The 12,656-nt window shown below is 32.9% G+C and overlaps 1 protein-coding gene across 1 annotated transcript in view; it reads left to right on the plus strand.

Annotated features, from left to right (window-relative positions):
- LOC128988526 (teneurin-a-like) overlaps positions 1-12,656 on the plus strand; it is a 207,535-nt gene that overhangs the window by 2,936 nt on the left and 191,943 nt on the right. The gene's annotated exons all lie outside the window — the stretch shown is intronic.

Consider the following 12,656-nt stretch of genomic DNA (forward strand, 5'->3'; position numbering starts at 1 on the left):
ACAAGGAAATACTTTAAAAAAAATACCACTAGAATTTGTACCAATAAATTAGTCAATTCGAAATGCCTCAGAGCCTATAGTTTTTAAAAACGGCTCAAAGATGGTATATTTTGATAAAATTACTTAATTACCTTTCTTGTGTCTTCACACAACCTGTGATTAAGATATGTATACTTTTAAAGTCATCTGCCGATGGACTGTGAAGAGATTTGGTGGTAGCATGAAGAAACCAAGGCAGCGATGTCCCGATGGCACCACATAAAATTCAGTACAGTCATATATACTTACATACATATTTCGTAACATATTTCATCTAGTCCATAGCCTCTAGTATACTAGAGACGGTTATGGTAAAGTTCATTCCTGTACTTAACTGACTCGTCGAATGTAATTATGTAAGCCACTACATTTACCTTACTTGATACGGTCCAAGCACAGTTCTGGGACCCTCCATGTGGACGGCCAATGCAAGAAAGGGCCACCAACATCTGAAAAGTAAAAAAGAGATGATTTTCAAGTGAAGCAGCTAACCCAACTTTTCACCCACGCTTCTTTGCCAACAATCTTTGTGTTTGCTGCAAAATCAAAATTAGGATCGGGGATAACAACTTTTTGACAACTCCCAGACATAATTTTGCTGATAACACAAGAGCAACAAGGGGGTCCTCAACAGGGCCAGATTTGTTAGTCTACCCTAACTATACTCCTTTCAAACAGCCGTGGCACCTGAGGGATTAGGAGGCCCCAAAGGTTTCCATGGGGTCTCCTAATCCGTCAGGTGCCACGGCTGTTTGAACGGAGTATATATGACGTTTAAACGTCCGTCTCACGCCCCCACAACGCCGCTAAAACAAAGGTCGCGCCTAATTCCTAGACGCGCCGTAAACGCGGCCAATGATTTATGTTTATGGGAAGGTTGAACACGTCTCGCTTCCGGAGTGTTTAAAAACCGGGTCAGAGTGCAGGCGATAACTCTTCAACTGGGGTTGATTGTGATGATTTAAGACACCCTCGTTTCACTCTGGTTTAAATTATGGATTAAATCTGAATATGATAAATAGCTGAGTGGTTTGTTTTTACGGAGCAATTGGTTTAGTTGAGTAGTTAGTTGTGAGTTTTTTTTTAGAAAATTTGTGATGATAAATTCAGTTTTTACAATTTTTTACAACTTTTAGCTTGGAATGGAAGTTTAATTGATTGCATACTTCCGTCATAAATCCTTTTTTTGTTCATAGATGTCGATTTAGGCTTTAACATTCTAAATCGGAAAAAAACTTAACTTGATGTTGTTTTTTACAATAATAACTAGTACAACATATTATCTATGATTTAAGTACTATTTTCTACGTTTGTGCTTTACACATTAAGCCGCTTTATAATGGTTTAAGTGTCAATTTTGAAATACTGTGTAAATACTGGAGGCACGGACTTAATGCCGCTAAAAACTGATGATTTTTGGGAGGACTATGTGATTTTACTCTTGTCAGGCTTTTTGAGCCACCTTTAGAATAAAAACAGGATGGACTTCTTAAGATCAGAATCCTTCGATTGTATTGTCCTCCACTGAAAAAGCCAAATTAATTTGTATGACAACCTTTTTTTCATTTATGTAGATTTTGGTTCTAAAAATCATCGTTACAACTCATTCTATCATCTTAAATAAAAAATTAAGCACGATTTTCTATGTTTTTTAAGTTTATTCGAACTAGGTTCACACCAAGGTTTGTCATCACTTCTTGCCCTAGCGTCGCCCCATCGTGTTTACTCCAAGGCACTTTACGTAATGTTTGCGTCGACCGTGTATAAGCAAAAAAGCTTTCAATCCACTTAATCCAATTGGTAAACTATTTATAGTTGTTTGTTGGATATATAAACCATTCAAAGCATTTATGGTTTTTTCGTTTTTCAAGTATATTAAGATATAGTTAAAAGTTTTAAAATATTAAAAGTTATAGTTAAGTATGAAATTGATAATTTTTTGGTGATTGTGTTATACAATACTTTAAAATCTACAAAATTGAATATTTTCGTAACACGATTTATGTTTTTCCGAGATTTGAATTAATGTGTTGTCATGGAGCTAATACATTTTTTTCAATATATTTGTAGAAAATTATGATTTCTAATTTTGGTTTGTGAAACGTTAATCAAATTTTCACCAACTTTTTGTGTTAATAATAATTTGTAAATGATTGTGTTTTCTACGCAGTTTTTTTTTTTTTTTTGCAAATGACCAGATCAAACTTCGTTCTCATTAATAGAATTGACAATACCTTGTGTATAATCGACATGCAAAAACATGTAATAACGACTTGTAACTGTTGACGATATTTTGTATATTATTTTACCAATAACTATGTGTGTAAACCATCAAGTATGTAAAACACTGTCAATGTCCAAGAAGACTTGTATACCAACGATTGACTATATAACACTAGTGTTTTATATAGTCAATGGTACCAACTGTTCAAGGTATTCACCACGGAAAAACACACCGCAAATAAATGATCAACTTATAAGCTGAGAACGTAATATATCTGCGAACTGAGACACAGTATTGCCAACTTATAAGTTGGCAACGTTATATATTCTGCCATCTGAGCCAGTGTGGCCAACTTTGCCGATCATCGTCTGATTGGTCCAGGGTGGTAAACCCTGTACGTGAGAACGCAAACCAACGCCACATCATCCCCAATCCCCATCTGTGGTTTTAAATTATATGTTTGTTTTTTTTTTCTCCATGCAGTCATGATATAATTGGGTTCATATTTCAAACATTGTTTCTTGAATGTTGCTTTATTTAAAATTTCTATTTTCAATTTTTTTCAAGATCTGAAAATAAATAATACTTTTAAAAATAAGGTTTTAAGAGATGGTAAAGATTTTCTAATTTATTTTACGTATTTATGGTGGGGTTTGTAAAATATATTGGTTATTTTGGTTTAATAATGCATTTCAATTCTAATTACAATACAATTTAACCCGGTCGTGTTTTGTTGTCAAAGTGCATTATTTTCAATTTTTTTCAAGTCTGATTAATTTTTCAATCCAACAAACAGGCCTCATTAGTAAAGCACTATTCCAAAGTTAACAAGATTCGTTCAGATAAAAGTCACCTCCATTTGTATTATGTGAACGCTGTGCAAGGTACTAAAGCTGCCTTACCTTAGATTTATGGAATGGCATAAAACTTTATTCCATAAATTTTTACTGAATGGGACTTTAAGATAGGAAGACCCCGGAGTATAAATTTTATTGCTCTGTACGGGTAATGTATTGATTGTATTGAAGGTTTAGTATCTTATTTAAATATCCCTTAAAAAGCCGTAAATGTGTTATTTAGGAATATTATTTTAATATAAAGTAATAGATAAAGTAGTTTTATTGGAAATAAGACATACGGTAAAACATCATCTGTTGTAATTTATCATTATAATAGGAAATATCGTTTTAAGGAAAAAGCAGGTATTAAGAAAATCTGGTTAGGTCAGTTTTGAAACGTACAAATTGTAAAGATTTTTCTGGCATTATTCATTTACAAATCAGTTATAAATTGAGATGAGAACACCTAGGTGCGTATTTTAACCCAACTATGTGTGAAGGATAAGTGAAAAAATTAACTATTAGTTTCTGTATAAGTTATTATTATTATATAATCATTAAATATAATAATAATACAGCATAATCTTAAAATCGATACATAAAAACAGTTAGAATTAAAATATTAATTGTATTTGCTGATAGGCCCATTGATCTGAAAGTAAATTGCCAATGATCTTGATGACTACAAGAAAATCATAGCTAGAGAGTTTTTTTTTTATTGCTTTAAGTTGCTATAGTCTTAATTTGTTGAAGGCCCTTGTTCACAATCATCTAGTCACTCATACCATTGCCACGTTATTACCCATGCTCGAACAAGATTAGCATTTTTAATATTCAGACCTCGTTTCAAACCCGGGACATTAAAATACAATGGAACATTGAACACGCACTCATAATACAAAACGTAGTTTCTGTGTTAGAATCTGTAAGCAAGGCGAGAATTAGTCCAAACATTTAAATGGTTTATATTTTCGTATCTTTCACTGTTGTTCTTGAACCATACATATTTCAACCAATAACCGTTTGGGTTAACTTTCCTGTCACTGTGATCCTTTTTGTTCAAATTTTAACAACTTGCCATCCGTTAGTGCCGTTTGTATAATTTTGCGTTTGATTAAACAATATAAAACTATACCTTTTTCGTGTATATAATTTTTCTTATCTACAACGTTCACGTCGATATGTAAGTAGCTTGAAAGCCTTTGGACTAAAAACTGTACCTTAATAAACTGCTCACAAAGCCACAATTGCCATTTTAAGTATCCATACACAGGATTGTAGGTAACAATTAATTATTGCTCTGATGGTAACAGATTGAGTTTAAACCATTATTTACGGATTCTGACGAACCAGAGGTTAATAAATGTAATTTACCTACGACCGTTTTTTAAAGTAGAAGTTTCAGTACAGTTGTTAGAATTGAAAAGTATCTCATAACAGCATTGTTTACTTTCATAACAGCATAGTTTTACTCATAACAACACAGTTCAAGGATTAAGAGAGGAGAAGCAAAATTGTAATGATTCGAAATCCAACTAATCAGCTGTTCAGGCCAATTTAATTGTTGATTGGTGCAATTAGTATTTGATCAAATGTTTCGTTGCATCACTGTCAGTGGCAATTAGAGGTTATAAACAAAAACATAACCTCACTTAGAATTGTGAGTAGTGATTTTTAGTAATTAAAACACCGTCGTAGGTAAAGTAGTGTACGCAACTCACGTAAATAGTGTTAACGACACTCGTAGAAGTTTTTAAGGCACTCGCCTTTTACTATAACGATATGTAAATAGCCTTAATAAAGCAAATAAAAGAATATTTAGAACTTCTAGCTTAGATTTGTAAAATCAATTCACTGAATTGCTGAATGGTCAGTGCAAGTAATTTTACGATCTCTATAATACCCAGTTCGCCCAACCACATGATTAGCCTAGACCACATACAGGGTGTACACAAATAACCCTTCCAATCAACCCTGGGTTTGCTAGTTTCGTGGTTATTTTACTAGGCCATGACGCAGAGCTTACTGTCTATGAGTAAGCTCCACATTCAGAATATTCTTCTATGTTTTTTACCTAAAAATGTCAATTTTTTATTTCTACAGTGATGGACATTTTCAATTTTTGTCATTGTTTTAAAAGTAGTGTAAACTATTGTGGAAATTACATCGATTTTGAATCATACTCTTTTATGACATGTTTCTTTAAAGTAGTAGAATAACAACTGGAAATTGAATATATTCCTAATGTTATCAGGAGAATGTTTAGTTTATAAAACATATATTTTTAAAATACTAACCAAAGTATCTAGGCTAAATTAACAAGGATTTTTTGTGTATACTTGGCTTTGACCAAAGGAATTTGAATGTAACTGAGAAAATAAAAAATTGCATTCTGCTAACTGGTATTTCTTATGATAGAACTAACGTAATGCTCAGCCTCCCGTGAATAGCCTATATTTACAATCATTTTAACAATATTTTGACTAATTACATTTTAGTATCAAATAGAAAACAGACAATCTAATTACGAAAATTATCAATAATATAACAAATTCTAATACTATCACTTTATATGCATTGAAAATTTTAACAATAAGAAGAGCATTCTTACAGCGTTCTTTTACAATAAAAAAACAACAAGTTCAATATTTTTTTCCGTTGATTTACTTACTCTCCACAAGCAGGATTATTTACTGCACACATTTTATGTTAGGCCTACATCAAATTACTTCGCAAAACGCAATACAATATTTTTTATTGCAATATTTTGTGACTGAATTTTTTTTTGAAAATGTTTTTTCTTTATAAAGAACTAGTTCAATATAATATTTTTTCTATTTTTACTATCTATTATTTTGATTACCTACTATTTTATTATCTATTTTATACGTCTATTTTCTTTTAGCAAATTTCCCACATAGGAAATAAGCTATTACCGTAGTACTCATCGTAAGACTTGGACCCAGGACCGATTTAATTTTTCATTTTGAGGTCCCTAGAGGCCAAAAACACCATCCGTTAAAATTCACATACATTAGGAAACCCCAAATATGGGGTTTTCCCATTTTTGACCCCCAAAAACAAAACATTTTGCAATTACTTTTAAAACCATTTTGTAGAGCTTAAAAAAAGAAATAATTTAGTATATTGAAGCGCTGTTGTAAGCCTGACGGTCACGGAGAAAATTAAAAAATAGTGTAATTTAAAATTCCCATGTTATTCTTATGGAGAAAATGAAGATCGTTGTAGTTTACTTGTTTATGGATATATGTTGACAAAATTTTGCAAATTTATTCATTTCATCCTATAGTATTGACATATGGTGAAAAACACTTTTTACCTTCCCCGTAGCAGCAAACCTAAGCACTCGTTAAATCTAATGTTATTTAAAAAGGGAATAAAAATGTCTTATTTATGGAAAAAATTTTGTAAACATGTAAACAGACAAGTAGAAATTCGCTTAGTCTGCAGGTTTGCTGCGGCGGGGGTATTTACTTTAAATACTTTCAATTATTTACTTACTCTTCATATTTTTTTCCCCTTTAACTTTTCTATCATATAAGTTTTACATAAAAAAAATCTCGCAAAGCTCAATCAACAGTATATTTTCATAGTGCAATATTTCCCGCCAAAATTGGGCCGCCCGGGCCCGAGTAGCCAATAGCTGGTGGCGTTGAGTGAAGAGTGCTGACGAGGGTTGATTAATTGATAGCGTTGGTCCATTAGCGCTGAAATGTCAAGTATAAGTGGTCCAGAGCTGGGCATCTCAACAAGCCTGGCCCGGTACAAACTATCCGTCAGCTGATAGAAAACATATGTTCCCATCGGACAAACACACTTTATTCTGACTCTTCAAGAATGCTCTCTTGATAGTGGGTCTTTAATGGTTCACTGGTGGGATTTAAGTGTAATGTTTTGGAAAGTATATTTTTTTAAAAACTCCATTGAACTGTAAATTTCAGTAGGCCTATGGTTGTCTGTTAATAAATTGTGTATTTCCTAAACAATGGTTGTTTCAATATACAATCAGATTTCTGAAGTCAAACAAAGATGTTAAAAGTATAAATACGTTTCGTTATCAATATATATCTATTTGATGAAACATTAAACTCAATAAGCATAATTTTATCATACTTAAGATTCTGGTTAATTTATTAGAATGAAACTTTAATTACTATTAACAATAGTTATACCATTTCAAACTTTGATAGTATCTGTGGCTAAAAAATCACTAGACGTAAATGATTTTTTTTAAACAACTCGAATTTTTAATCCCCTTGAATACTGCATCTAAAATGTTGCAATTAGTACAAATAGATGTACTAAAAACAGCTCAAAAATGTTAAAATTCAACAAATCATATGGGATTAAACCGATTTCCCAAATTGTGTTTGCAGAACACTCTCTCTAAAATATGAAAATGGTGCAACGTAAACAAGAAAAAACATAAGTGCCAAAAATTGCTTGTTAGTCAGCTGACATAACTGTAAGATCAAAATTTGTTTTAAACCAATCAATACAAAACTACGTGATAACTCTACAAAACTATATCCTTCCACTCTGTAGGTATAATTCCTTTAACAAATAAGTTCAACCAAAACCTAATTCTCCCCTCTAGTAACTGATATTCAATATAACATGTAGACCTGCCCTTGATTACGAAGAAGGAATTGCCTCAATCTCTTTTTAACAATCCTCGAGAGACTCGGGGTGAATATCGCCGTCTTTTAGCGACGACGGGCTGTGACGTCAGCAGCTGGTTCCGTCGTTAAGAGGGTTTGATTTACGGTCTGGTTAACTCGATTTATTCATCGCGATATTATTGCTGTAAATAATCGAAAATTCCGATTCGTCTCGGTGTTTTCTTCCAAGAGATGAATATTTTCTGAATGCTTCGTATTGTTATTTCTGTATAGGATTGGAAATTGAGTTTTCGGAAAAGGTGTCTTTATAGTGAGAACCGTCGCAGAAATGTTTAAATATGTATAATATTGTAAATAATGAATATATCTAAATTGTCTATCGCAGAAAATAATATTTTGTTATGGAAGATCCAATTCAAATAGTTTTAGCCCATAAGTTTTTGTTACCTCAGTGACTAAGGCTATTGAATTACTTTTTGGATTTGGTTCAAAATACTTTTTTATTTGGTAGAAGAATCCACAATTAAAGGTTGGTCCGAACCATATAGGGTCACAGAATCAATACACACTGGAAATCAATGGGGATTTCAGTTCTTGGATAAAGACATTTCGGACACGTATCTATCCTACACTCTGGTCTAACCAACCTAACAACAAGAGTAGCTGAGCTCTGTCATCACACAAAATACTTGTGTTATACGGTAATAGTTGTTTGGTATGGAGATTGATACAACTCACAGACTAGTTTAAAAGTGATTCAATCCCTGCAATAGTACCATAGACTAACCAACAGAAGTATGTTTTATCTATACCAACACTTTTAGGTTCAATTTTTCGTATGCATTCGTTTCGTTTTTCGTTTTTTTATTTATAAGTATGTATGTAATGAGTTGTAGATTGCTATGTATAAAAGCTTTATTCCGTTCTTGTAAATTTTATTCTTTATCTCCATGGCTAAATAAGAAATTACGATTATCATGTTGGACGAAATTAAAATGGAACGAAATCATATAAAGTTAATCACCATTCCATTTATTTGAACAAAGGTGTTAGTCAGTTTATGTTTGAGGTAAATTTACTTTTCCTACGAGTGTTTTGGCTACAATGTTTTGGAACGTAAGGGCTCTTACCCCCCGAAACATAGTGTAGTCAACTCGCTAAACTCAGTAAAATTCGGCGCTATGCTGAGTAAAAGTCGGTGTTACTGTATTACAAATTATAATAACTGTCTTTTATGATAACAATATGGACTTCAAAAACAGTGTTACAATAATACGATTTAACATCTTGAAACATTCTAGTGCTATAATACACTGAAATCAGCCTCTCTCGCCTGGCTTACTATCAAGAAGTAGGTTTATGCAAAGATAACCTAAGATTTGAAGTAGTTAAATGAAAACTGTGTTTCCCATTACAATGGGAATAGTCAGCATTTCTCTGCAGAATTACTGTTATTGTGTTCTCCAATGCACGTTAGCATGTTTGCTGAGTATAACTAGGTGTATGGCCGCATGCGATCTGTAATTCAATAAGTCCGTTGTTATTTAGCTTTTTCACGACTGACCCGTGTTGTGCGTGTTTCAATGCGAAGTGAATTGAGTTGTGTAGCCTATCGATTAAAGCGGTTTGACATTTTTATCAAATGCACGTGTCAACATTGTTCAAGCTACTTCAGTAAATGCACGAATTAGATGTATAACCTTCACTGAAAGAGTTAAATGTTGAATTTATTGTTATCCACTATGTAAAAATATAAACGGCAAGAAATATTGAAACTTGTATAATAATAAGTTGTTCATTTACGCAACGACTTTGGATCACAGTGAAAACTGTGTTTCGAGATTTTCAATTACGAAGCCGAGAGGTATTTTGTTTGAAAAAATGAAACTAACCTATCAATCTTGCTAAGGAACCCTGGCTTCTCCGTAGGCATATTTGTTTTGCTCGAGGTATTATCCCCTAGAGATGACACTCTTTAACATCCCGCCTCTCTTGATATATGAAGTGTCTGACATTTACCCGAACTCATTTGTCTTTTAACCTCTCTAAACCAACGCTTTCTTCGTATGTTTTGTAATATCTTTCCGCCATTTCCATCCTACTAACACAATTCATTTTTGTTATTAATAAACTCTACTCATGATCAAGATGTTTGAAATTAATATCATACAACGTAGATACTGTATTATTTATTCTTTAAATATTTGCATTTGGTTTAATGTCCAATTCTTGCTCTTATGTTAGGTTAGTGATTAGGTATTTTCCTTTCAATGAATTATTTCATGTGAGTCAAAAGTCACAATTGTAAAAAGGTTCCTACCGGTTATCTAACCGCATTTAAATTTCTAAGTTTCTAAGCTTCGAAGTTTAAATAGCTAAATACTTTAAATATATATACAAACTTAAAGTAATTTTATTAACTAGTAAAATTAGTATATTGACTCTTTAATTATTCTTTCTTTTACATACCAAACGCTTGTTTTTATTTTAGTTTAAAAACCCTGTAAGGTTACGTTAGGTTAACCTGTAAATGAACTGTGTGGAAGTTTTTTGTAAGGGCATGTCTATACAGGGTGATTGATATAAGTGTGCCAGCTGTTTTATTCGACTTAAATACAGGGTGTTCCATAAGAAAAATCAAAATCGGCGGCCATATTGGAAAAATGGCGGCTAAAATATTTTGTTCGACTTGACTACAATTTTTAAAATAAAAAAAAACAAGGCACTTACCTTTTAACTTTTTTTGATATCTCTTATAGTTTTCGAATAAAACAGCTGCCACACTTTCATCAGTCACCTTGTATACTAAATGTTAATAATTTAGCCTTTTAGACACGTAACAAGTCAATATGGCTGTTAAAACTGACTTGACAGTTTAAATAGCAGTGAAACCAATTTCAATTTGCATCAGAAATGACATTTGAAAGTGTACACTGACGTCACCCTATCGCATTGTAAATAATTTAAATGTAAATGCGTGTATAGTACATTTGAGACGGATAAGATCCCAAGGGGTTGTGAAAGCGTCATATACTCAGATTACGCTCGGGTATTGCAGTAATGCAGTAGCGAATGACACAATAAACCCTTTCAATCTACGGGGACGTTTAGGCTCGGATTCCTAATACAATAACTCAGATTTAGACTCGCTCGGTCATTAGGGACAAATAGACCAAGAGCTTAACTGGATAAGTATAAACCTGTTCGGATGAGGGAGGGGATGTCGTGTCGGACGAGGGGTGGTGAGTGACCAAACAGAAGGTTGTGAGAAGGTTAAAGAGTGATTATTGCTTGTGATTACTAAACCTTCAACTTTAAAAATTATTGAATATGTTTTACTAAATTGATTTTTTTTTATTGCAAAAAGAAGCCATAGTTTTGTTTGGGTCAATGTACCTATGAGATAATAATTGACATATCCTGTTACATAAATATGTTGATTTCATACCAAAGCTTACAAAACATAACCTCAGTCCTCCGATCCTGAGAACCTCTGTTAAAGGATTTTAACTTTTAAAAACCAAACTAAGCTGAAACCGGGCCACAAACTTCCAAATTTCGTTAGTCTGGAAAACTTAAAAGTACTGAATGTTGTTTACATACACATCCACATACACGTGGATAATTTCTCCTAAATGATAAACATATTTTTAAGTATTGTGCATGATGACTCATTTGTTGTATTGATTATAAACGTTGACCTCACTAAGCTTGTTTATCCATTTAAATAATCAGATCCATTCGTCAGGTTAACAAGTTTAATTTATCGATTTATTAATGACAATATAACGTGTAACCATACCAATAAATAACATATGCTGTTGGTAAAGTAGGTTAATTTACTATACATACTTTTACGACGAATAGTTTCATGTTGTAGTATTCGAAACCAACATAAGTTAGCCTAGACAATAACTAGGTAAAATATGATTGATGTTAGTACATAGCAATAATCATAATTGTTAATACTTCGTCATCATAGAGTAACAAAAAAGCGTAAATATTCCAAATTAAATCAAATGCAGTCTATTAAACTGGAACATTGATCAATTGAAACCGAATAACATTCGCAAACTAAACTCAGTTTATCAAAAATATTGCTCTCGGTCAGTAACCACTGGATATCTAGCAGAGCAGACTCGCATAGCAGCTGCATGGCAGGCGTGTATCGTGTCATGCAGCCACAGGATCCTGGTTTCACCTGACTCGTTTGTAGTGTAATTGGAAACACGTTCGTTATCAACATTTTGTTTTAGTTTCATTCACCACGTAGTGATGAATTTACTCTACATTCCTAGAATGAATAATTATTTAATTGTAGAATGGATTAATGAAAGAATATTGCGAATACGATAAAAGGGCAATGGTTTTAAATGTGAATTGAATATCGATATGTAGGGTACGTTTAAATCCTCATCCTGCTGCATAAATTAAGTTGTAAACATTTTGATTTTATCTACGGGAAAAGCTTTTAGTAATTACAAAGTTTCAAGCTGTAAGCATTCACGTCAAGTGAAATTACTGTAATGTGACATTTACAAACTAACATTAAACGTATAAAATGGCACTGGATTCAACGCAATGGTCTCTAAAACCACTAGACCACCGCTTTCAGCCAGGCGATCAGCGCAGCCGAGTGGACTGAAAAGGTTGGGTAAAACCCCGCAAACGTTCACAGTTTCTTTCACCATTGAAACTTTAAAGTGCCTCAACACTGTTGCATTCAAAACAACTCGAGAAACATTTCCTTTAAATCGCTGTAATACAGGTGGAATAAATATCTGTGGATATAAATGAATAAATGTCAATAACTGCCATAAGTTTAGGGCTGTACATTGTTTTGTGGCTTCAATACAGAGTGAGCTCTACTTATCTGAGGTATAATTGGGGTTGTCTAGATGGGCTGTTTTC

The sequence above is a fragment of the Macrosteles quadrilineatus genome, unplaced genomic scaffold, assembly GCF_028750875.1.
Source record: "Macrosteles quadrilineatus isolate MER2022 unplaced genomic scaffold, UCM_ALF_1.0 Scaffold_3__2_contigs__length_128488019, whole genome shotgun sequence".
Taxonomy (NCBI): Eukaryota; Metazoa; Arthropoda; class Insecta; order Hemiptera; family Cicadellidae; genus Macrosteles; species Macrosteles quadrilineatus.